Source organism: Acipenser ruthenus, chromosome 2 (assembly GCF_902713425.1).
Source record: "Acipenser ruthenus chromosome 2, fAciRut3.2 maternal haplotype, whole genome shotgun sequence".
Lineage (NCBI taxonomy): Eukaryota > Metazoa > Chordata > Actinopteri > Acipenseriformes > Acipenseridae > Acipenser > Acipenser ruthenus.
Window position 1 is genome coordinate 51,212,083 of NC_081190.1, and position 26,606 is coordinate 51,238,688.

The 26,606-nt window shown below is 41.2% G+C and overlaps 1 protein-coding gene across 2 annotated transcripts in view; it reads right to left on the reverse strand.

Moving 5' to 3' along the window:
• The window catches only part of LOC117409029 (glutamate receptor ionotropic, delta-2), a 612,251-nt gene that overhangs the window by 273,233 nt on the left and 312,412 nt on the right, over positions 1-26,606 (reverse strand). The gene's annotated exons all lie outside the window — the stretch shown is intronic.

Sequence of the window (26,606 nt, forward strand, 5' to 3'; positions counted from 1 at the left end):
GGTTTTGTTGACGTGTGTTTGTACCTCCTTACGCCCCATGTCTTTTTCAGCACCTGTTGAAACGTTATTGTAACGTTATATTCAATTCTGGACCTAATATTTGATGATGAACAATAATTTTAGTAAATTATACCTGGTGTTCTAGGGACAGCCTCTAGTGTATTCACTCCAACACCTTCCACTGCTGCAAGTAGATTTGGTACCATTGACTGTACTAGGCTGTAAATCTGGGACAGAGGATGCTCAGGATTTCCAGACGAACGCTGTTGGCTTTATTTTGTAACAGCGTTACATATCTCAACTTTCAGCCTCTTCCACAGACTTTTTAAATTTGCTATTGTACTTGGCTGCCTCTCTGGGAAGGCAGCATTAAATCTGCTTAAAAGTGAATTCCATGCAGTTGTGCGCTGCAGAATTACTGTGGAATCCTTTCGGCCATCATCCACAGTTTCAACAAAATCTTTTATACACTCTATGAAATAGTTTTTGCTCCATTGTGTAGTATTGCACATGACTGGCTATGACTGTATTCGTATGAACATACTGAGAAATTAAGCTTGTATACCTCTAATATGTCCTAATTATTGTCAGCTGTGCTGATTCGATTTACACCCACAGTCTACACTACTTTGGTCGTATACATGAATGTATTTGTTTTGTGTGTGAATTAAATAATGAGGACTAATGAAAGTTTTGTTTATCCTCCAACACAGCTTCATTAATTTTGGTGGTGTTTTAAGAAAATTAGATTATACGTGTGAATTTAGTGGAAATAAACGGGCAATTCAGACTTAGTATTTATTTTTGTGTGTGAATACATTTTCATACAAAAAATTCTTAAGTTTAAAACTTTAAAATTTTAAAAAAATATATAATAATAATAATTAAGTTGTTAGGTTTCTTAAAAAAAAAAAAAGGGTGCCAGAACAAATCCCTCAGATTTTGAGCCCCCTCTTCAGTTCCTGTTTGATAGCACACCAACAAAGCTTCATCCTTGGAACCGTACTAAAGCTGGGGATCAGCTAGTCACCAACTTTGTTCTGCTTGTTTTTTCGTTGCAATTAGTATTAAGTTACTACGAAGCTGGGGATGATCCCGAGATAGTACCATACAGCTGGTACGCATCTTAGTACACAGCTCTGTACTAACTCTGCAAGTTCATTGCAATTGCCCCTTATTACTACAACCGTAAGTCTTTTAAATCTGTTTACTCAAAGTTAGTAATTTAAGAAAGGAACGGTAATTGCAATCAAAACTTTTATTAAATGCTGAAGTGAAACAAAAAAAAATGTATTGAACTATTTACAAAAATAGCATCCAGCAGACATTGTACAGTGAACCTGGTTCTACACAAACAGCATGGCGTTGCCAGTTCGTTATTATGGCACATCTGTGTTGTTCGCTTCCAGGGCTGCTTCAGAGGTCAAAATATCCTAGTAGTGTTTTGTTCCTGTTAAAAGTTCTGAAACATTTACAAGCTGGAACAGATATGTAAAAACAGAGCATATGGTAAATACAATTGGTAACTGTGTCTGGTTATCTTGCATTCATTTATTGTATTTATTCTTAAAGCACAAGATGCTGCATCTGCATTTTAAATGTTATTTGTACTTCAGTATACCGATGACAACAGCAATTGTATCACATTTACCCAAACATTGTACAATATTATGAGACAGAATTGAGACCGAATTACTGCAGTTTGGTTCTTCAAATCAACTGACATCCATTACAGTTTTTTTTTTGTTTTTTTTTTAAATTACAATGTTTCATTTTTCATTAAGATATGTAGTGTTCTTGTCATATTCCAATCAATCTTTAGGGCTTGGATAAGAAATACATAGATACCCTACTATATTACTTATAACAGCGAAGTGGTAGAGCACTTCAGATTTGATCATAGAGCCTGAGAATGCACAGTCCAGAAGTAGGTCCATGTGGCTTGTGAAAGAGCTTTACCTACATCAGGATACATTCCCAGGACCTGCAAGAGCACTTCCCTGCCATGGTTGTTCCCAGGACATGAGAAAACTATTGTGTAATGAGGCAAGTTCCCAAAGCTATGGGAGGATGAACACAATAGCAGGATGAACTTTTCTCATACCAGGATCACTTGAAGCAGAGAGGGTGCGTTCCAACATAATGTCAGCACAGATTCAGTGGACTGAAATGCTCAGGCATCCACTCGTTCTTTGCTTCCAATCACACAAGACAGTGCTGGCTACATGGAGTCATTGTCAGGCTCTAATGACTGAGAAACCTTGGGTCTTTACTGGGAAGTCACAGAACACTGAAGGTCATGTTGCAGATGATGGGGAGCAGAAAACGCCACAACATGGCAACAATAAGGTCTTTATTAATGCCCCACAACACACCATCAAATAATCTTGATAGACTTTATTTAACAGTTTTCGGATTAGCTGAGTGCTTTCCAAGAAAATAAAAAATTCTACAGAAAAGCGAATACTATTTAATTACACAACAATAATTTCAACAATTATTTACAAGTGTACAGTATTATACATTTCAAATGTAATACTTGGAAAAGGGCTTGCGGTTTCAGTTTAGCATTTTACATTTCATATAGGTTTTGCAATTCTTTCATTTAACCATTGTTTAAAGAAGCTCACATTTTGTACTTCTCAAAAAACCGATCACTTGCAATGATATTTAGGTCTTCATATTTTTTAGGTTTAGCAAAACGATCAATAATATTTTGCATTTTTATTTTTCTAATTCTACTTTCATGTTCTACATCTAAAACATACTTGTAGTTACCACTACTACCTTCACTTACAACAGACAGTTTTGTCTGTGTAAGTGGGATTTCAAACTCAAACTCAGAGGAAATGATCACGTAATTACGTGATAACGATCATGTAAAAACATGTAATGAAATCAAACAGGCAGGTATTGTGACAGGACTCTGGACCGGATTTGAGCTTTCATTTATAGGAAGTCATAACACATAAGTACATAGTATTGCACAACAAGATAATGACCTAATATGTAATTACTTGATAACTTGTAAATACGTAAAAAGTGATACGTAATTACGTGAAACGTATCATCAAATACTTCAAAACTAACTATCGTGTAAATTCATGTTACTTATTCAACACTTGGGGAAATAGAAAACACTTGTAATTGTCTTTATAGACCTTGTATTATACTGATGCGTGGGTTAGTGTGAGGAAATAAGTTCACAGAGACCTTGTTACTGGAACAATACTCAACCGTTTTATTGTGTAGCTTACATTTAAATACTTCTTCATTCAAGTGCGCACATCCGGTCATAACAATAATCTAAGTTAACCACATGAGGGCGCTACTCTATATGTTATACTATACAACACTCCTCCCTCTTTAATTATGTGGTTCCTAATGTCCATTTCTTTAATTAACAGAAAACCAACTAAACCCAATTAACCGTCAAGGCACAGTTAGACTGCTCTAGCCTTGAAACTCAGTTCAGGGGATAATTCTACCCCAGTTGTGAACTGGTTAATTTAGAACACTTAACCTAGCAATTTAGTAGAACTTCTATAGGTTCAGCCTTGCGGTTAGTTTTCTCTGACTAACAGGGCTACGTCTTTCTTGAAGCACTGGTGACGATGTAAAAGTAACCACTTGTGTCGCCTCTGGAACCTGTGGAACCCCTTCAGTAGGTGCAGGGTTTGTAGCTTCCCTTGATGGTGAGCAAACTACTTGGTTTTCTGCCCTCTGAGGCGTCTCGCTTATGTTTTGCTGGCTGTCTGGTAGGCAAATTCTAGGAGTGCTGTAAATTTCAAAACTACCTCACTGGAACTTCTGATGTGTCGCTTGCACCATCTCTTGAAGATAGCAGATGATCCATATGAACGTACCGGACTTTAACTGAGTAAGTCTATGGTCCATGCTTTTCCACAATCACTCCTTCTAACCATTTCTTGTTTCCCCCCTCCAGTTTTTTACATGACCCCTGTCCTGGACACTGAAAGTACGTTGTTTTACTCTGCTTTTGTCATGCTGGTTCTGATGATCTTGCTTGGTTTCTAACACTTTTGCGAGATCAGGTCTTAGCAGGCTGAAGCGAGTGCGTGGCTGACTCTTCAAAAACAGTTCTGCTGGAGAGCGACCAGTGACAAAATGAGGGCTGCTACGATAGGTCAGCAGAACATTTGCCAATCTGTGCTGCAGGGACAAATCTGACTGAGTCGAGCATTTGTTTCAGAAGTGCTTGTTTCAATATTTGAACGGAGCGTTCTGTTGCACCGTTTGAAGCGGGATGGTATGGAGGTACTAACTTGTGTTTAATTCCATTTAGCTTCAGGGATTTGGTGAATTCAGCTGCTGTGAATTGAGGACCATTGTCTGAGACAAGCTCTTCTGGGAACCCGTAAGAAGAGAACAGGTTTCGAAGAACTTCCATGTTTTTTCTGTAGTAATCTGTGTCATTAGGAACACTTTGAGTGGCTATCCACCAAAACAAAGAAAAACTGCCAATCCTTTTCAGCAAAATCTACATGGATATGCTGCCACACTCGGTGGGCCATTTCCAGGGATGTAAGGGTGCTTCTGGAGGTGTGTTCCATACTGCCATGCAGACAGTACACTGTTTAATCCTTTCCTTTTTGTCTCTGTCCAAATTTGGCCACCAGAAATAGCTTTGTGCTAAAGCCTTCATCCAGCATATTCCAGGATGCTCTTCATGGAGGTTTTCTGACAGCTTTGCGCAATAGCTTGGTATGATCACCCTCAAACCCCACAAGATACAACCTTGTTCAGCTTATAGTTGCTCTCGACTGATGAAATAGGGCTGTGAGGCTTCATTTGTCAGGTGGTTTGGCCATCCAGTCATGGTAAACTGCCACACTTGGTATAGAACAGGATCCTGGCGTGTCTTCAGCCCTAGAATGGTCGTCAATGGCTTGTGATCGGTCACTAAAGTAAACTTACAACCATACAAATATTTGTGGAATTCTTTTACTCAAAAAACAATTGGCAAATGCTTCTTTTTCAATTTGAATGTAGTTTCTTTCACTGCTGCTCAATGTCCTTGAAGCGAAAGGAGGACACGGAATGTCGACCTGTTCCTATCCAGTTTTAAATAACTTTAGCATAACAGAGGCAGAAGTGTTAAAGGGACTAGGAGCTCTTAAAATAAACAAATCCCCTGGGCCGGACGAGATCCTCCCAATAGTACTCAAAGAAATGAAAGAAGTTATTTACAAACCGCTAACCAAGATCATGCAACAGTCTCTTGACACAGGGGTTGTACTGACAGACTGGAAAATTTCAAACGTAATACCGATCCACAAAAAGGGAGACAAAACCAAACCAGGTAACTACAGACCAATAAGCCTGACTTCTATTATATGTAAACTTATGGAAACTATAATAAGATCTAAAATGGAAAATTACCTATATGGGAACAATATCCTGGGAGACAGTCAGCATGGTTTTAGGAAAGGGAGATCATGTCTAACTAACCTGCTTGACTTTTTTGAGGATGCAACACTGACAATGGATAACTGCAAAGCATACAACATGGTTTATTTATATTTCCAGAAAGCATCTGACAAAGTGCTGCATAAAAGATTAATTCTCAAACTGAACGTAGTAGGGATTCAAGGGAATGCATGCACATGGATTAGGGAGTGGTTAACATGTACAAAACAGAACATACTGATTAGAGGAGAAACCTCAAAATGGAGTGAGGTAACCATTGGTGTACCACAGGGATCAGTATTAGGTCCTCCGCTATTCCTAATCTACATTAATTATTTAGATTCTGGTATAGTAAGCAAACTTGTTAAATTTGCAGACGACACAAAAATAGGAGGCGTGGCAAACACTGCTGCAGCAGCAAAGGTCATTCAAAATGATCTAGACAGCATTCAGAACTAGGCAGACACATGGCAAATGACATTTAATCGAGAAAAGTGTAAAGTACTGCACGCAGGCAACAAAAATGTGCATTATAAATATCGTATGGGATATACTGAAATTGAAGAAGGGAACTATGAAAAAGACCTTGGAGTTTGTTGACTCAGAAATGTCTTCATCTAGACAATGTGAGGAAGCTATAAAAAAGGTCAACAAGATGCTCGGATATATTGTGAGAAGTGTTGAATTTAAATCAAGAGAAGTAATGTTAAAACTTTACAATGCATTAGTAAGACCTCACCTAGAATATTGTGTTCAGTTCTGGTCACCTCGTTACAAAAGGGATATTGCTGCTCTAGAAAGAGTGCAAAGAAGAGCAACCAGAATTATCCTGGGTTTAAAAGGCATGTCGTATGCAGACAGGCTAAAAGAATTGAATCTATTCAGTCTGGAACAAAGAAGACTACGCGGCGATCTGATTCAAACATTCAGAATCCTAAAAGGTATAGACAATGTCGACCCAGGGGACTTTTTTGACCTGAAAAAAGAAACAAGGACCAGGGGTCACAAATGGAGATTAGATAAAGGAGCATTCAGAACAGAAAATAGGAGGCACTTTTTTACACAGAGAATTGTGAGGGTCTGGAACCAACTCCCCAGTAATGTTGTTGAAGCTGACACCTTGGGATCCTTCAAGAAGCTGCTTGATGAGATTCTGGGATCAATAAGCTACTAATAACCAAACGAGCAAGATGGGCTGAATGGCCTCCTCTCGTTTGTAAACTTTCTTATGATCTTCTTATGTTCTTATGAAAGCAATCATTCTCTCTTCACCACTGTCCAACGTGTCCATACGGTGAAGCATCGCATGCCAGTCATAGAGGTTTCCTTGTGTCGTAGTGCACCAACACCCTGCTATTGAGCAATTGCTGCTTGCATTTAACAAAGGCTGAATCACACTTTGACCAACTCCAGTCTTTGTCTCTCTGCAGAAGCTCTTGCAAAGGCTGCAAGACAGTGGAGAGGTTTGCCATGAATCGACCATAGTAGTTTAAAAGTCCCAGAAAGGATCTAAGTTCTGCTACATTCTTTGTTCGTGGGGCTTTAGTCATTGCCTCAACCTTCTCTTCAGTAGGGTGTAAACCATCAGGATTTACCAAATGTCCCAGGTATTCTACACTTTTCTGCATAAACCTGCATTTGGACAATTTTACTCTGACTTCATAGTGTCCCAGTCTGTTTAAAACTTCATCTAGTGTTTTCAGGTGCTGCTCTCTAGCAGTTACCAGAATGTCATCAATAAAACATACAACATTTTCAAGCCCTTGAAGTATTTTATCCATCACTGACTGAAAAATTGAAGGTGAACTGGAGATTCCAAAAGACAGTCTGTGGTACTGATATAGCCCCTTATGCATATTGATCACCAAATACTGCTGAGAATTGGGATCTAGCTCTAGCTGTTGATAAGCATTTGTGAGGTCTAATTTGCTAATTTGCAAACAAATCTTCAGTGTTAGGCAATGCGTAGATCTCTTCCTCAATGCACTGGTTTACAGTGACTATAGTCACCACAGATCCCTTGGAAACTACAACAATGGGTGCTCCCCTGCTGCTCCTCTCAATCTTGGAGATAATGCCATCTTTCCCCAACCTCCACATGGTCTTTGAGTGCATAAGCAACTGGCCTTGCTTTGTGGAATATTGGTTTAGCATTTGGATGTAACCGAACTTCAGCTTTGAATTCTCTAATTGTGCCAAAACCTTTTTGAAACACAGCTTTATGGCAGCTCACCACCTTCTCAACAGTGCTGCTGGTGCTTCCTTTCACTGCAGAAATATGTGCCCAATCTAAGCAAATATGTTTTAACCAATTTCTTCCCAACAGAGCAGGCTTGTCATCTTTCACAACAATCAGTGGTAGCTTAGCAGCCTGTGACTGGTACTGTGATCTGTCCCAGCAATTGAATTTTCTCCCAGAATATGTTCTCAATTGCAGAGATGTGCTTTGCAAAGGAAACTGTGCTAAACATTGCCTGTAAGTGGATTCAGGCACAACTGATACAGTGGCTCCAGTATCCAACTGCATTTCAATAGGCTTTTCATTTAGACTGACATAAATTTTAATTCCTTTTTCACCTTGGCTAGCTGTGTACACTGTAAACATAGCAAGCTCTTCATCTGGCTCATCAGTGACATTCTCAGTTACATACTGCATTTTCCCCTTTTTTTTCTGCACACTCGAGAAATGTGTCCTATTTTAGAACACGCATGGCACTTCTCATTTTTAAACTTACATTCATTTGGTTGCTGATGTTCCCCACAGCAGTAACACTCTCTCTAATTTGTGTGTGAATTGTAGGATGCACTGATGAAGGCTTGACTGCAGCAACGCATATGCTGTTTTTGTTTTCTCCCTGTGTAACTCAAATAAAATATGTAGTTGAAAATTGATTTTCTTGAGTGAGTGCTGACTTCTTTTCATATTTGAAATAGTGTAGCCTGAGCTCCCCTTCCTTGGTGTGTAATACTACATACATATTTGTTATGGCTTTCTATAAGTGAAAGCTCAAATGAGGTCCAGTGTCCTGCATTGCAGTACCTGCCGTTTGATTTCATTACATGTTTGTTTTTTTTAAATTTTGTAGTGATGGCTTTCTGCATGAGGTATTAATTATGTTATTAATTATACGTTTTACTTTATGTGTGTGTCTTTTATAGTTAAGTTGTTTTTTTATCATTATGTTTAAATTGTGTGTGAATGTGCTTTTATAGTTGTTTTAATGCAGTATTGTCCAAGTTAAGAATTCTCTCATTATACATAGCTGACCGTGAGATGGAGGGAAGGTGCATTAAAAGACAAAATGGACGCACCATGCCACATTACACGTGGCTGACCAGAGACGGGAGGAGATATTTTAAAAGACAAGATGGACGCGCACTGCTGAATGTAGCACGTGGCGGACCAGGTCAGAGAGTACCGCCCCCTTTCCCACAGAGGAAGCATGTTGTAGGATCACCGTGTGTAATAAAAGAACTACCTCGACTATTGGACAGAAACCAGTCGGGTTGAAGAGGAGTCAACAATTGCTTACAAAGGTACAAACATTGTAAAGTTTTGTCAGTCTTTTCATCTTTTTCGAAATGACTCCATGGATATCCGTACTTTCTGATACAAACATATGCACTGAGCTGCACTGAGGCCTTGTCCAAAGTCAGTTTGAAACTCGTGCTTATATGATTGTATTGGAGGTATACCTTTTTTGTATATAAAGTGTTTTTGAATCAAAAAACATTTGTCAGCTTAATTTTTTCACTATAGTCTGGTGCCAAAACCCCAGGATTCCTGGAAAGAAACCCTTAACCCTTAGCGGTCCATTTATTCAGCGCCTCTCAGGTGCGTCAGGTCCAATTTATTTTCACATGCGCTGTTTATTTTACATGTGCTGTTTAAAAGTATTTTTTTCACAGTGAAACAGGTTTAAATGTCACTGCATGTCAACAGGACACTCAGTACTGCATCTCCAGCCCCGCCCCACCCATTCGCTGTATTTTTCACATACCTCTTCATAGTCGTGCATATTGATAAATCTTATCATTGTATTACTATAACATCTGAAAAAGCTCTGCAAATGTCTGTGATATTCTTTGAGCGCTGGATGCAGAAGCAGCTATCTTGTTTGTTTATGTCCGTGTTATCTCTGTGGTGCAGGGCCTTTGTGTATTGCTCAGATCCGCCCTCCCCCCCCTTTTTTTCTGGCTTCTCTCGGCTCCTATTGGTCTCACTCGGCCATTGAAAGGATTTCTCTGCTTTTTCCGGAGAAAAAACAACTAGAGACCTGTGCTTGACGTCTTTTTGATGATGTCGGACGGGGTCCGATATTGGACCGAAAAATAATGTCGGACCTGGTCCGACATAGGACCGCAAAGGGTTGACAACGTTTCATGGTGTGTGGTTTCAGATTCGTCAGCGTCATTATCTCATCTGGTGAGTCCGTTTTTAAATATAAATGTAGTGGTGAAGGGAAAGAGAAAGGCAAAGAATTAGTGAGTCGAGATACTCTGGGTAGAATCTCTCAGCGGAGAGATCCCATGGTAGAGAGAGAGTCAAATAGTAATTTTTTAAGTGTAAGTGTAACCAGTAGTGTAGTCGAGGGTATACGCAAGTAAACAGCGTTTACCCACTTTGAATTTGGGCAATATATCATTTACTCACTTCTCATATAAGGGATACAGAGTTTGCTCACTTCTACTCTCCTGTGATGTGCAATCCTGGGTTAAAAACAAGATATTTTAATGGTGAGCGTCTGTGTTGTGTTCAGAGAATGTGAGCGGTGCGAAGCAATGACAATTCCGTTCACCGCTCATAATATCCTCCGCTCTCCTGCACTCCTTGTGATTCCCGCTCCCCCGCTCCAGACAAAATAGGCACGCTCTGCTCATATGGTATTAAAATTTTTTTTTAATAATAAGTAAATAAATAAACTAGCTGTATTCCCCCATCGTGTTGCCGATTGCAGATGAAAATATGTACATTCAGAAAGGAATACAATTTAATCGTCCTTATTATAATCACATACCTTGACCCAAGTAAAACAAAAAAAAAAGATCCCAAGCTGTGACCAGTAAAGAAAAAGTGCTCAGAGAAGTTATCTAATTCAATTTGAAGACGCTTTCTCATTATTATTGTTTGGTACTGAACAAATGCGTACATTTCAAACTGTGCATATGATTCGCAATAGCTTTATAAAGGGTTAGTTTGTATCCGAATATCTCTATCAAAGCAACCCACAAACCAGGGGCGTAGCTAGGAATGGAAATTTGGATAGGCCCAACTTCGGGCGGACGGGCAAGTACCAAAAGTCTGACGTCACAGGAAATAGTTTACATTACAAACATGATTTAAATCAATTAAAACTCTGAATACATCAAATATCTCACCGGGGTTTAAGCAGCGCAACGTAGCCAAGACTGAAAATGTATGGTGCCGAGTGAAGCAGTTTTGCAGTTTATAACAGTAGTTGCATGTATACACTACAAATACAAAGCACATGCATACAACCAACCTACAGAAACAAAAAAACTGTGCAAAATAACTACAAAAAACGTTTCATTTGACAAAAAAGGGCAAACAGAAACTAAAAAAATCCCGAAACAAAAAACTGTATTGCTTTTTTTCTTAGCTCTATTGTAATCTCTTAGCTATATTGTAATAACTTGTTACTTATGTGAGTCGCCCTGGATAAGGGTGTCTATGAAGCAAAAACTAAAATCTTAGCTGTGCTGAGAATACCTTGTTTCCAGCTAAATATGGCTGCTTTTGCTGCATTTTTCACTGCATTTTCTTGGGTACAGCTAAACAAAGATATTGCGTTGGCTGCAAAAAACGTAACAAGCAGACAAAAATACATTTTTTTTAAAACAGCCTTGAGTTACAAATTCAGCAACATTTTTCAAGTTTTGTAAACATTGTAAAATTATGTTGATATGCTAATGAAAAGGAATGTGCAATTTCCATATTTTGTTGCCTTTAAAATAAATCTTATACACGGGAGAAAAGTTAACGGCAAACCTTAAAAACAAAACTCAAGTTTTTGTATTTCTTTACATTTCTAATACTACGTAGAAATAATTATGAAGTTTTAAAACCACAAGTACCTTCAAATTATTAATAAATTGTAACATCATGCATGCCACTGACTCGCTAGGTCATTGTAGTATGACTCGAACACCAATCATGAAATCAGTATTTGTTTGATCGCTTTGCCATAGTAACCAAATGCACGGCGCTGACAAAAGTATGAATTCACAGTGTGAAATACTGTAAGGAAAATAACATGCCTATTTTTTCACGGTGACTTGCAAGAAGCTGAAAGCAACTTTTATTTTTTGCTTACAAATTTTTCAGTTCCCAAAATATTTTTAAGACGGAAAACTGTCTATAGACAGAACACTCCCATGTAACCATTTAAAATGTTTTAAGTTGACAGAAAATAAATGTACTTACATATATTTGCAGTGAACGGACTGTGAAAAAGTCAAACACGCAGCGTCACCAAACCAGCGAGAACACAGCACTGTATTACATTTTAAGCAATTATTAAATACATTGAAAGTCAGTCAGTTACTTACCATTGCATAGTTAGTATCCTCTCGTCTCCGCTCCCTCTTACACAGGATAAAGCGTCAAGGCTATAGTCATCACATTCCAGAAAATCGCACATATCTCTTCAAACTACTGCAATTTTAAGCTATTTGTCTACATTCGGCCAGCTGTCTTAATCCTGTTCACTAGAGCCTTTCTACTAAACTACTCTTAAAAGTGTGCAGATTTGTTTTGCCATGTTGACCGCCACACTATTACTGTACTAACTTACTTTAAAAGTGCACATTAAAATAAACGTCTGGGACTTTTCAACAGACTTTCACAGATCCGTGCCAACTGCCTCGCAAGCTGTCAATCAAACGTGGCTTGCACATGATTCGTTGTGTGAGTGGAAGATCCCACCCAAATATTGCATCACAATGACTACTTTGCTTTGATTGGCTAAAGCCTGCGGCATTTAAAAAATAGCCTATTTGACCTAAACTTCGGAGCACACAGTTGAAGTTTATTGTTTTTTATAAAAGTACTTAAACTTGGCATTCACATTGGCGCAGATTTGGGTGGGCATGTGTGAGACCTGGGTGGATCGTGGCCCACCCAGGCCCACCCGTGGCTACGCCACTGCCACAAACACATATGAGTGAGTCGATGGGGCTGACGGACCACCCTGTATGAACTATCCTTAAGATTGCAGAAAATATAAACCGTGTTATTATTATTATTAATTTCTTAGCAGACGCCCTTATCCAGGGTGACTTACAATTGTTACGAGATATCACGTTATTTTTACATACAATTACCCATTTGTACAGTTGGGTTTTTACTAGAGCAATCTAGGTACAGTACCTTGCTCAAGGGTGTCCCCCACTGGGATTGAACCCACGACCCTCCGGTCAAGAGTCCAGAGCCCTAACCACTACTCCACACTGCTGCCTCAGCACTTTATTGGTGCATAACCGTAGAACTGTATAAGAACAATAATTGCAGATAGATGGACACACACACATGGATGATGTTTCTCACATTTTTATATGGCACAAATGCAGCTCCACAATCGGGAGAACATATATCATAATGAATTATAATGTGCCACGTCAATCACATTGAATATTAAAGAAAAATAAAAGCTTTTTTTAAAAAAAATGCAATTTTCAAGTCTACAAAACATAAAAGTGCCCGATCATGGTTTGAAACTGGAAAATGAATGGTTGCCATGCAGAGGCATAATGGAAAATACTGTAAAGTGACCGCATCTGTATTTGTCACCTTTTTTATTGCAACTCTTTTGTGTAAACTCCATGGCAGAACATATGTTTAAGAAAAATAAAACTGTGCTCAGTTCTTCTCAGTGCTGTAAAGGAGCGTGCTGGAAATGTCCACTCCAGCAACCAGTGTTGCCAACTCCACAAAGCAGGACGTCGCTAGAGAAACCAGACAAAGTCGCCAGATGTCACTATTTAGACATTCTAAAATCGCCAGAAATGTCGCTAGACCAGGGGTTTTCAACCTTTTTTTGAATTTGTACCCCTTCTGGTCGGGAGGTTTCAGCTAAAGTACCCTTTACAATTTTCGCTCACTGAATGGTACTACAGTTGCAATAAAAGGCAGAATAATCTGGTTAACACATTTATTTTTTTCCTTGTTTATTTAATATATAATTTTACACAACAGTCTGGGACTGACAAATTGCTGAAACAGAAAACCAAACAGTAGGCTTCATTCTTAAAACTTAATTACATGTCTTTGGGTGCAAAGAATTAAAAGGTAGTATTTAGGAATCTTTGGAAAGACTCACTTTCTATTGGAAAAAGTCATTATAAATAATATAAAATAGTCTGCACTGTAAATGTTTATCATGTTACTATTTACATCCCACCTCAGCATCATTATGTGTGCCGTTTAAAATGTTTACAGTATAAAAAACATTAACCCCAAGATAAAACTATAATTACTAACTAAAAATGATCCAAAGGGACTCTGTATAACTTTATGTCGCTGTAGCACCAGGTAGGAAAATAAGCTGATCCCTGGAGCCAGCATTACACTTCAGCCATCAGCACCAGATAGAGGGATATCTACATCATCAAATGGAAGGAAACACAAATGGATGGAGACACAGATGGATCACATTAGTTTACTGTAAAGCTATGTCTTAGTTGGTGCTTATCTTGGCGAGAGCCGAGTTCAAATCAGCATGAAGTTTTAACATCTACTCTCGTGTAATGGAAATCATTATGTCGCTGTAGCAGGGCAGAAGCCCTGCACATGAAGAGGGGGTTTTTTTGTATATAAATGTGAGTGGTATTGTGTAAATGTGTGTAATTGTTGTGGTTAATTTAATGCAGTACCTGACACTCCTGGGAGAACCTGCCTGCTGTGTGTGATTGCCAGCTGTAGATAATCAGCAGGTAGGTGTGTTCCATGGCATCAGGTATAAAGAGGTCCTGTTTGTTAACCTCGAGGCTGCTGCAAAGCCACGGACAACGGGCTGAAGATCGTCCACGCTACCCGAGCATAGTGAGAGAAATAAGTTGCTGAAATCCTCCGATCGCCGTGTTGGTGAACCGGGATCGTAGCCAAAAGAAGCTGCCAAAACCGCCGACGGCCAGAGTCGGGGTTTGTGTTGATACATAAAGATTAGTTTGGGGATGGTAGATTCCCATAAAGTATAGCAAGGTGAGCAAACGGGACTTTTGGGAGTGCATTTGGGAGTAGTGCACACCGTTTTTACGGCACCATTTATTTTATAGTTTTTTGTATTGTGTTTTATTTAGTTTTTTTCGTATGCTGGCCGTATGTACTCAGTGAGCTACCATGGTTGGTAGTGTCACGTGAACTGTTTTCACTGTGTGTGTAAATAAATCCTGCGCGCCTGCGGGGCGTGTCAACTTCAACCTCTGTCTTGATCGCCTGCCTGTCACTCAGCAGCGAATGCACGCACCCACAAGCAAGAACCCCGTTACAGTTGCTTTGCATTCTCTGACTTTTATGTTTTCCTTCGTTTTTTTTATTGCACCAAACACATACTCAACCAGCCACTATTACTGTTAATAAAATGCAGCCACGGTAATAAACAAAAATTGTCCAAGTAAAAGTATTGTAATGACTATTTATGTGTACCAGAGCATTTATACTTCTAAAATGCAGAAACACTGTGCTTCACTGATACGACAAGTTGAAAACAGCAAAGATCACGAACAGTACAGAGCGCTCTCCAGGCACAATCGCCAGATGCCTGCTTCACCTATATATCAGAGTGGAAATCCACGCAATCGAAATCGTGCATGCGTACAGGTGGAAAATGTGGACGTGACAGATTCTGTGTTTTGTTTTGTTTTTCATTAGCGGTTAACTTTGAGCTGCTAAACAAAGATGAAATTAGTATACACCATGCTTTAGAGAATATATAATACCATTAAATTCAAGATCATTATTTTCTCTTACTTTAATTATTATTTGTGCATTTCTGAGTCATGCTGTGTACCCCCTAGGACCCTTAGAAGTAACCCCAGTTGAAAACCCCTGCGCTAGACAATGTACCACTCCTCTTGGAATCGCTTAACCAGAGTAAACACCAATATAAACAATATTAAATGTATGAATGATGGCTGATCATTTTTAAACGTTCTGTTTATATCTGTCTGGATTATCTACCTATACAGAGTTAGTCTGATGTAAGTGATTTTATTGTAACATTATACATCACTTATCACTGATTCAGTACATTGTTTAAGTAATTGATGTAGTTTGCTTCCGATAGCAAGGGGGCAGCAGTTGTAGTAGTTATTTGCATTATGATTAGCAGGTCACTCAGGATCTCTTTGGTTCACAGCCGCAACCAGCTCCGCAGCAACTTTTCAAAGCTGCGCTGGGCTGTGCAGGATCTGCACAGATTAATGAGGGTGGAGCTGAGTGATGTCACGCAGCAACCTTCGAAGAACGTGCATCTCTGCGATTCCATCAAGAACTGTGCAGATCTGTGGAAATCTGCACTACGTGAAGAATGCCACCACTGTACTCCTTCAGGACGGGAGAAGCGTGGTGTATTGAGCTGCGTGTGACTTATATTGTGATGATACAATTTGGCGACTTCTTTCTCTGAAATGTATCTGTTCATGGTTCATGGTTCTATCTGTTCAACTCCACCAAACAGGGGCATTTACCCACTTTTTTATTTACCACTACAGCACTGGGTCACACCCACCAGATCAACAGGAATTAGTCCACATGAAATGATGGCAGGTAGAATAATGAGGCTACCAATAGAAAAAAACAATCTAATTGAATACTTGACACAGGTGCAGAACAGGTTAGCACAGCTCAAAATTGAAGCTGGTATTCAACAAAAAATGATACAAGCTGAAAATGACCGCAAATATGCTACAATTAAGGAATCTGAAATTAACTAAATAGTGTAATGGTCAGGGTATTTATACCAAAGAGACCCCTCACCCCAAAATGGCATGGTCCATACAGGGTAATTGACAAGGTCAATGTGTGTGTGGGAGTCATTATAAAAATAAAAAAAAAATTAAATGGTATCACATTTCACAAGTGAAAGTTATAAAAACTGTATAACAGTATATACTACACTCGATCTCTCTCTCTCTCCACAGAGTAACGGAAGCCAGATGGGACCCTCCTGCAACCATGGTGAAGAAGAGACAATTTGTACAATCGCAGTTCAGATGTGCACTGGGACTACAGGCACTGCCAAAAAGCTTTGAACTTAGGTCCTGCGATTGGAGTCGTGGAGACCCATATGAAAACCTGAGCATAGCTTTCAATGGAGAAAAGGAGAACAAATGAATAAGAGTCACCTTATACTAAATTAATCAAGTATGAACTTTGATCATAAAGACTGTGCCTCCAATGACACTAAACAGTATACTCAACAATATTTGGAGTTAGAGGTGTGGCTATGGTCCAATAATGATGCTCTAAACAGTATAGTATGGTCAGCATGAAGGAACATATGAGGAGGGATAATGCCAGCCACCAAAAGAATTGCTGGATAACACCTTGAAACATCTCTTGAAAAATAATGAAAAATTGTATGTAGAGGAATAACTATAACATCAAGAGTCAAAATTGTATTTGTAAGTCAATTCAAAATATACCACTGACTTCAGCAAAAATGACCAACCAAAGGAGTGCCCCCCCCCCCCAAAAAAGCACCCCCTACTGGAGGAAGAGTGTTTTGAATAATGTAAATATGGTATTATCACATGTTATGTTTAATCTTACTGTTATGTTTGATCAGCTTTGCAAGCCCCATACCAATATCAGACAGTGGTTACAAAGAAAGGATAGTGGTATGGTGCACAAAGCATGCTGTTATAAAACTAATACACATGTGGTATGGCAACGTCCTGCAGTCACCCCAATTAACACAAACATAACCACTCACCTAGTATCTGAAACATTTGATTAGAAGCAGAAGCACGATTTCATATTGGTAAAGGTAATTGCATACAACAGACCCCAAGTTTAAGCTAAGAAGTTTGTACAGATGACATTGCAAGCATCTGAAATGTTTGCAGTTAATTAATAACTGTCTATCATTTGATTGACTTAATCCAATGCCGTAGTGATCAAACAGTGCTGTGGTCACGACATTAAAGAGCGTCACTTAAGCTATGATTGGCAGACAAAATAGAAATATTGCACATCATTTTGAAAATCCTGATTCAACAAAGTGCAGGTGGAAAGCACATCTCAACACGAAGGTGGGGAAAGGAATCCTCCCCATGCCCTGAGCCAAGAACAAAAGAGATCCAGAGAGGCTCACTGCAATAAAAGGGTTGGCAGAACTCCGATTTTACCAGCAACGTTAGAAAAAAGTCTATAGGAACAGCTGTATGACCTGAAAAAGGATAATTCTGAAATTCGATGAGATTGTGTTTTGAATTCTGCAATCTATCAATATAGTACCATAGAAATGTATTAAAATTAGAAAAAAAGACTTCAACCAGATATCACATTTAAGAGAGAGAGCTGAGTCATGACAAAGAGAAGGAGGCGTCACATTGAAATTAAATCTAGCCTTACTATTAATTTTTTTAAAACGAAATATTTTTCTAATGTAATTCATTGAACAAAATCTAAAAACCTACTGTACACTGCCTGTTACTATATGAATGTAGTGTTAAGAACCAATACCCAAGTCATACATGCCAACAGTCCCTCTATGGTCGGGACAGTCCTGATTTCCTAGCAAATGTCCCACGTCCCAATGCATAGGAAGAAAGTCACGATATTTACCCATAGAAAAAAAATAATTTATTCTGCACAGTAGAGTTAGTGAAAACCACACGCTGTGCTCTTCGTGTGGCTGACACATCTGCTGATCACTAACTTATACAAAGGTGAGAACGCTTCATTATTTATATTTTCACTGTCATGTTGGTCGTGTTGTGCTGAGTTGGGGGGGGTACGTCTATTATATGATAATGAGTGTTTTTTGCGTATGACTCCTCCCATGTGTATGATGCGTATGACCCCCTCCCCCCTCCGGAGACAAGCAGTTTCCAAATGCTGGCAAGTATGCCAAGTCGCTAAAATTATTATTTGTTTATTTAGCAGACGCCTTTATCCAAGGCGACTTACAGAGACTAGGGTGTGTGAAGTATGCATCAGCTGCAGAGCCACTTACAACTACGTCTCACCCGAAAGAAGGAGCACAAGGAGGTTAAGTGACTTGCTCAGGGTCACACAATGAGTCAGTGGCTGAGGTGGGATTTGAACCGGGGACCTCCTGGTTACAAGGCCTTTTCTTTAACCACTGGACCACACAGCCTCCTATAAAACAGTGCACGTTATTCACAGGACCGTGTAATACAACAAACTAATGTCGGGAATGACAAAAAGTGTGTGGAATGCATCGGAGCGCGTTTTACATCGGTGTGCGGTTACAGTGCCTTGCATAAGTATTCACCACCCTTGGACTTTTGCACATTTTGTAGTGTTACAACCTGGAATTATAATTGATTTAATTGGGATTTTTACCACTTGATTTACACAACATACTTAACACTTTGAAGGTGCAAAATATTTTTTTATTGTGACACAAAAGTTAATTAAACAAAAAAAAAACACATTTGTTGGTTGCATAAGTATTCACCCCCCTGAGTCAATACTTGGAAGAAGCACCTTTGGCAGCAATTACAGCTGTGAGTCTTTTTGGGTAAGTCTCTACCAGCTTTGCACATCTGGATCCTGCAATTTTTGCCCATTCTTCTTGGCAAAATTGCTCAAGCTCTGTCAAGTTGGATGGCGACCGTTGGTGGACAGCAATTTTCAAGTCTTGCCACAGATTCTCAATCGAATTGAGGTCTGGGCTTTGACTGGGCCATTCTAAGACATTCAGGTTCTTGTTTTTAAACCACTCCAGTGTAGCTTTGGCTGTGTGTTTAGGGTCATTGTCCTGCTGGAAGGTGAACCTCTGCCCCAGTCCCAGGTCTCTTGCAGACTGAAACAGGTTTTCCTCTAGAATTTCCCTGTATTTGGCTCCATCCATCTTGCCCTCAATCCTGACCAGTTTCCCAGTCCCTGTCGATGAAAAGCATCCCCATAACATGATGCTGCCACCACCATGCTTCACCATGGGGATGGTGTTCTCAGGGTGATGAGCAGTGTTGGCTTTGCTCCACACATAGCGTTTTGCGCTAAGGCCAAAAAGTTCAATTTTGGTCTCATCAGACCAGAGAACCTTTTTCCACATGTTTGCTGTGTCTCCCACATGCCTTTTGGCAAAATCCAAACAGGATTTGATATGGGTTTTTTTCAGCAATGGCTTTCTTCTCGCCACTCTTCCATAAAGCCCAGCTTTGTGGAGCATCCGGGTTATAGTTGTCCCATGGAGAGTTTCTCCCATCTCAGCTGTGGATCTCTCCAGCTCCTTCAGAGTTACCATTGGCCTCTTGGTTGCTTCTCTGACTAATGCCCTCCTTACCTGGTCATTGAGTTTTGGTGGACGGCCTTCTCTAGGCAGAGTCACGGTTGTGCCATATTTTTTCCATTTTTTAATAATGGATTTAACGGTGCTCTGGGGGATGTTCAAAGTTTGGGATATTTTTTTATAACCCAACCCTGATTGGTGCTTCTCCAGAACTTTATCCCGGACTTGTTTTGATAGCTCCTTGGTCTTCATGATGCTGTTTGTTTAGATATGCTTTCTACAAACTCTGGGGCCTTCCAGAAACAGGTGTATTTAATCTGAGATCATGTGACACTTTAATTGCACACAGGTGGACTCCATTCAACTAATTATGTGACTTCTGAAGGCAATTGGTTGCACCAGAGCTTATTTAGGGGTGTCACAGCAAAGGGGGTGAATACTTATGCAATCAAGACTTTTCAGTTTTTTATTTCTAAATAATTTTGAAAAATATGTAGATTTTTTTCCCCACTTTGACATTATGGACTATTTTGTGTAGATCAGTGACAAAAAATCCTAATTAAATCCATTTTAATTCCAGGTTGTAACACTACAAAATGTGGAAAAGTCCAAGGAGGGGAGGTGAATACTTAAGCAGCACTGTATATCCGAAAACCATGGTAAATATGTTCAGTATTTTTGGTCTAACAAATGCTATAGCTGTCAATGTCACAGAAATATCATTATCACTATGTAACAGGGCGAGCAGCCCTGTACATTGTTTATTTATTTTTAGATCGGGGTCTCCCCCTCCGCCCCTGTGCAGAGTGTTTTGTATTATTTATTTAGTTTTATTGTATTATATTTATGACGGCGTAGCGCCGTGTTTTGTTTATTTTTTAAAACGTGTCCTGGCAGAGGCGAGATCAGTGCTCGTCCTCTGCCAGGAGTAATTAATTAAAACTCGTGCAGAAGGTGGCCATCTCCCGAATGAATTAAGTGGTTTAATTTGTTGCTAATCGGGAGATGGTCACCTGTTATAAAAAGCCTGCAGCTCTTTAGATCGTGGTGGGTGTTTTGTGTGGGTGTTCGACAGGAGGAACGGGAGAACGAGAGGAGAGAAATTGAAATTTAACAGTAAACAGGAACAGTGATGGCGATCTGCCCAGCCTGACCTGTGTTTTTGTGTTAGTGATTTCTTTTTGTTTAATTATTTATTTTGCTCTGTGAGCGAGTGTTTTCTGTTTGAATATTTTATTTATTTTTTTGGATTCATTAAATAAAACGGCGCCCGCGCCACTGCACAATACCTTTTTGTTTTTGTTGTCCCTTCTGCCGTGACGTCAGACCACTCAGCCATTCCTGTCACACGTGGTGGCAGCGGTGGGATTGCAGCGCCTCCAGGACGCAGGCAGAAGAGGGTACTGCAGGTTTTTTCGTTTTTTTTCGTTTTTGTGTGTGGAGAAAAGGAGAGTGAAGAGGAGGATGGGAGGAAGGAAGATGGGAGGAAGAAGGAGGATGAGGAGACAGCAGCCGCTGCAGCAACAACAGCAGGCACAGGAGGAGATGAGCTGGGAAGCCCTCCTCCATAGCATAAGCCAGCTGAGTTGTTGCTGCATCCGTGGGGAGCGGGGGCATTTCCCAGTTAATTGCCCCCTCCCTGAAGACTGGGATTACAGCTGCTGGAGGGGAGACAAGAGGGAGGAGTTGGTGCGTCCTGCGCCTGAGTGGGAGGAGCCCGAACGTCCTGACCTGGAATGGGAGGAGCCCGAATGTCCTGCGCCTGAGTGGGAGGAGCCCGAACGTCCTGTGCCTAAAAGGGAGGAGCCCGAACGTCCTGCGCCTAAAAGGGAGGAGCCCGAACGTCCTGCGCCTAAAAGGGAGGAGTCGGTGCGTCCCCGGCCCAAGAGGGGGGAGTCGGTGCGTCCACGGCCCAAGAGGGGGGAGTCGGTGCGTCCACGGCCCAAGAAGGGGAAGGCCGAAGGTCCACAGCCCAGGTACCTGCCAGCAGAGGGAGAGTTCCTGCTGGTGCCACCTCCACCGCCCTGGGAGGACGACGTGTCTCTCCCACCTCCGCCAGCAGAGGGAGAGTACCTGCTGGTGCTACCTCCGTCTCCGTGGGAGGACGACGTGTCTCTCCCACCTCCGCCAGCAGAGGGAGCATACCTGCTGGTGCCACCTCCGTCTCCATGGGAGAACGACGTGTCGCTCCCACCACCAGCAGAGGGAGAATACCTGCTGGTGCCACCTCCGTCTCCGTGGGAGGACGACATGTCGCTCCCACCACCACCACCACCAGCAGAGGGAGCATGCCTGCTGGTTCCGCTTCCACCACCGCCAGCAGAGGGAACATGCCTGCTGGTTTCCCTGGTGCAGCCAGAAGGGGAGGAGCCGCCTTCGCTGCCAGAAGGGGAGGTGCCGCCTTCGCAGCCTGAAGAGGAGGAGCCCCTGCCGCCTTCGCCGCCTGAAGGGGAGGAAGCCCTGCCGCCTTCGCCGCCTGAAGGGGAGGAAGCCCTGCCGCCTGAAGGGGAGGAAGCCCTGCCGCCTGAAGGGGAGGAAGCCCTGCCGCCTTGGCCGTCTGAAGGGGAGGAAGCCCTGCCGCCTTGGCCGCCTGAAGGGGAGGAGCCCCTACCACCTCGGCCAGAAGGGGAGAAGCCCCTGCCGCCTTGGCCGCCAGAAGAGGAGGAGCCCCTGCCGCCCCTGCCGCCTTGGCCGCCAGAAGAGGAGGAGCCCCTGCCGCCTTTACTGTCAAGAGGAGAGGAGCAGGAGCTACCTCTACCTCAACCTCCTCCACCACCACCATTGGGAGAAGTGGAGCTCCTGCTGCCGCCTTCATGGCCAGGGGCTCCCCTCCCGCCGTCGGCATCGCCTAGGGTCGCCTGTGTCTCCCTTGCATCTCCTAGGGTTGCTGCCGGTCCTGCGTCGCCTCCCGAGGGTCCGCTGCCGTCGCCTCCCGAGGGTCCGCTGCCGTCGCCTCCCGAGGGTCCGCTGCCGTCGCCTCCCGAGGGTCCGCTGCCGCTGCCGTCGCCTCCCGAGGGTCCGCTGCCGCTGCCGTCGCCTCCCGAGGGTCCGCTGCCGTCGCCTGGGGTCGCCAGGGATCCTGCTTCACCTGGGGTCCCTACACTGTGGTCGGAGCCCCACGGAGGGGAGCTGCCGACCATCAAGAAAGAGGGGGAGGTCAGGAGACCAGCTCCCCCAGCCGCACTTTCGCGGCAGGAGTTTGGGTGGTCAGAGCCCCACGGAGGGGAACTGCTGGCCATGAAGAGGAGGGGGAAGGTCAGGAGACCAGCTCCCCCAGCCGCAATTTCGCGGCAGGACAGAGTGTGGAGGGAGCCCCGGAAGAGGGAGCTGTCGGCCACAAAGAATTGGGGGGTGCTGGAGATTCCACCATGGCCACCCCCCAGAAGCAACTTGCTTCCCCCTCTCCCAGGACATTGAGACTGAGGGGGGAGGTGGCCGTTGGGGCCATGTGTGCTTTGCACAAGGAGGGGGATATGTAACAGGGCGAGCAGCCCTGTACATTGTTTATTTATTTTTAGATCGGGGTCTCCCCCTCTGCCCCTGTGCAGAGTGTTTTGTATTATTTATTTAGTTTTATTGTATTATATTTATGACGGCGTAGCGCCGTGTTTTGTTTATTTTTTAAAACGTGTCCTGGCAGAGGCGAGATCAGTGCTCGTCCTCTGCCAGGAGTAATTAATTAAAACTCGTGCAGAAGGTGGCCATCTCCCGAATGAATTAAGTGGTTTAATTTGTTGCTAATCGGGAGATGGTCACCTGTTATAAAAAGCCTGCAGCTCTTTAGATCGTGGTGGGTGTTTTGTGTGGGTGTTTGACAGGAGGAACGGGAGAACGAGAGGAGAGAAATTGAAATTTAACAGTAAACAGGAACAGTGACGGCGATCTGCCCAGCCTGACCTGTGTTTTTGTGTTAGTGATTTCTTTTTGTTTAATTATTTATTTTGCTCTGTGAGCGAGTGTTTTCTGTTTGAATATTTTATTTATTTTATTTATTTTTTTGGATTCATTAAATAAAACGGCGCCCGCGCCACTGCACAATACCTTTTTGTTTTTGTTGTCCCTTCTTCTGCCGTGACGTCAGACCACTCAGCCATTCCTGTCACACACTATTATACTTCATCTTTTCTGTTGTGTCAGTTTCATTTATTTAATGTTAAGATAATGCTTACAGTATGTGTTATGACATATGACATCTTAGGATGCAAGGGTTTAACCCTTTACTGCATAACTTTCTTTTATGATCAATATGTGTTTATATATCCTAATTTGAATGATTTTTTTTTTTTAATGTTTGTGTCCCAAAAAAAGGACAGCGTGCAGTACAGACCTGGGGTTTTCATATTACAGTATTTTCACTATAATGAACACATTATTTACTACTTTAATATCATTATTCACACAAGAAACAATAAATTAAATCTATAATATTATTTTATTAAAATATGAATATCTTTCACTTACAAGATGAAATTAAAAAATGTTGAGAAACAATTGATTGATTTGATTAACTCAAAACATTTGTGCCACAGTGTGACGGAAATATAATGAATTCTGGTTGTAAATCTCCCTCTCGACCTGTGAGGGCACTAAGTAGCGAAAGGGAAAGGCTTTGGACAGGTTGTCCTCACAGTTCATTCCCTGGGTCGGGAGGGAGGTCAGCCTGGAAAAAGGCAAGACTCTGTTGCAGGAACGTATTGACCTTGAAGGTAAACGAGGTAGCAGCTGCATGCAATAGAGTCAGCTGCAATTGTTTACCAAGGGGTCATGCATAATTGTATAAAAGGGGCCAGAGAATTGTAAATCTTTTCCTTTGCTTGGGTTTCAGAGCTACGAGGAGATTGGAAGGACCGGGAGATATCCCCAAAATAAAATAAAGAGAAAAGAGTTTGTGAGTGTTTTGTTTGCATTTTCTGTTTAGTAACTGTCTGTGTTTTTGTTAAGTAGCACTAGATGGCTAAATACAAATCCGGAGCTGTCGCCAGGGGCCAGCACAAAGCCGGATCACCACAGCACTTGTTTTCACCAATAGCACATAATATATTGTACTTCACCACAAGCACTGAGAGCACTCACTTTGGACCTGTGATTGTGTGTGTCTAATTGTGTGTGTTTTGTACCGTGTTTATTGTTTGCGGGATTGCAACCCTTTTTATTTACTGTGCAATACACATTGCTGTGTATTGCCAGCTCATTATTGTTTTCTGGCTGGTCATCAGACATTTGGATTTATAATCATTAAAACCATCATTTCACCCGTACTTTGTTGTCTGTTTGTTCTTGGAATTACTGCATCCGCACTGCACCTGATATACACCTGCTACCAATCTACCACTTTGCCACACAAGATGAATGTGTTTAGGTTCTTTCAAGACTAGCCACTGTGTCATTGTATTACACTGAAGAAGATGTCATTTGAAATACAAGTTGATCTTATATGGTTTTTACTAATTCTATGAGATCAGTAAATAAACAACACTGTTAATCAGGCTCTACCATCCAGTTCAGTGCATGTGAAATGCTTTGAAGAAATCACGTGGGTGAAGACCAACTGCACACTCTGGGCCTCATTTACGAAAGGGTGCAAAACTTTATGGTGCCGATAATTTAAATTAGTGTTCATGATTTCCGTATTGACTATTGCAATTTTATTCAATATCGTGCACAACAGTGGGCATATTATGGCGCATACTAATTTTATTGTGCCACACTATGGTAATCATAATGAATATGTGATGTGTATGGTAATGTATAATAATGTAGTTAAATAAGGCACCCCTGCTTTGAATAATGAGATGAGCTTTATTCACACACTGTATTTACCAAAGGGTGATAATTGTAGTGTGCACATTAAAGTGAGCGATAATGATTTCATTTGGAAACCTGACTTTGACCACTGATAGGCACGCTATTTAAACCTCTTTTTCTGGGCTGAAAATTAGTGATGTGCAGTTCGATTCTTTTTACTGACTCAGTTCATTCAGTTTAGTGAATCAATTCAACAGATTTGTTTGTTTGATTCACTGATTTACTAGCAAGGGTCATTTAAGTTAAGACTGTTCACTTGGTGGGCCGCACCATAATTTTTTTTTTAAATGTAATGTACCTGAAAATGTCTAAATAGAAATTATAGGTAGGCCAATATACTACTTTACACAAAACACACATTACCCCCACTGCACGATTCCTAGTCAGCAAAAAGTATGCAGACACGGTTTCAATCAATTTATCAACATATTACTTAATCTATTTTATAATACAAAAATAAGCAGATATAATTAGAAGCAGCTTTCCTATAACACTGACAAAAAAATGAATATCACAAATGTAATAGAATGGAAATCTCAAACAGTAAAAAATAAAAGATGTCAGAGTATATGATGCTAAGTCTCAATATTTAACTTATATTACAAAATATAACTTTTTTAACAGCACTGAAAAAAAGATACTGGCAAGCTGTGAAAATGTGATTCAGTAAACAGTACCACTATGAATGTTCCTTTTATGACTTGTCTGGACTCTTGACTTCTTTTCTCGCACACTTGAAAGCTTATTACGTGTTCTAATTCTGTAACTTTTCCACATAATGCCTGTTGATCTAGAATCCAGGGTAACAATTGGTACTTCTGCATTTCTTTCTTTCATTTGTTCCAGCACTGTGTTAGCCAGTCCACTCTTTTGCCCAGTCATGGTGCACTATCTGTTGTAATCTCAGTTAGTTTCTTCAAGGGAATT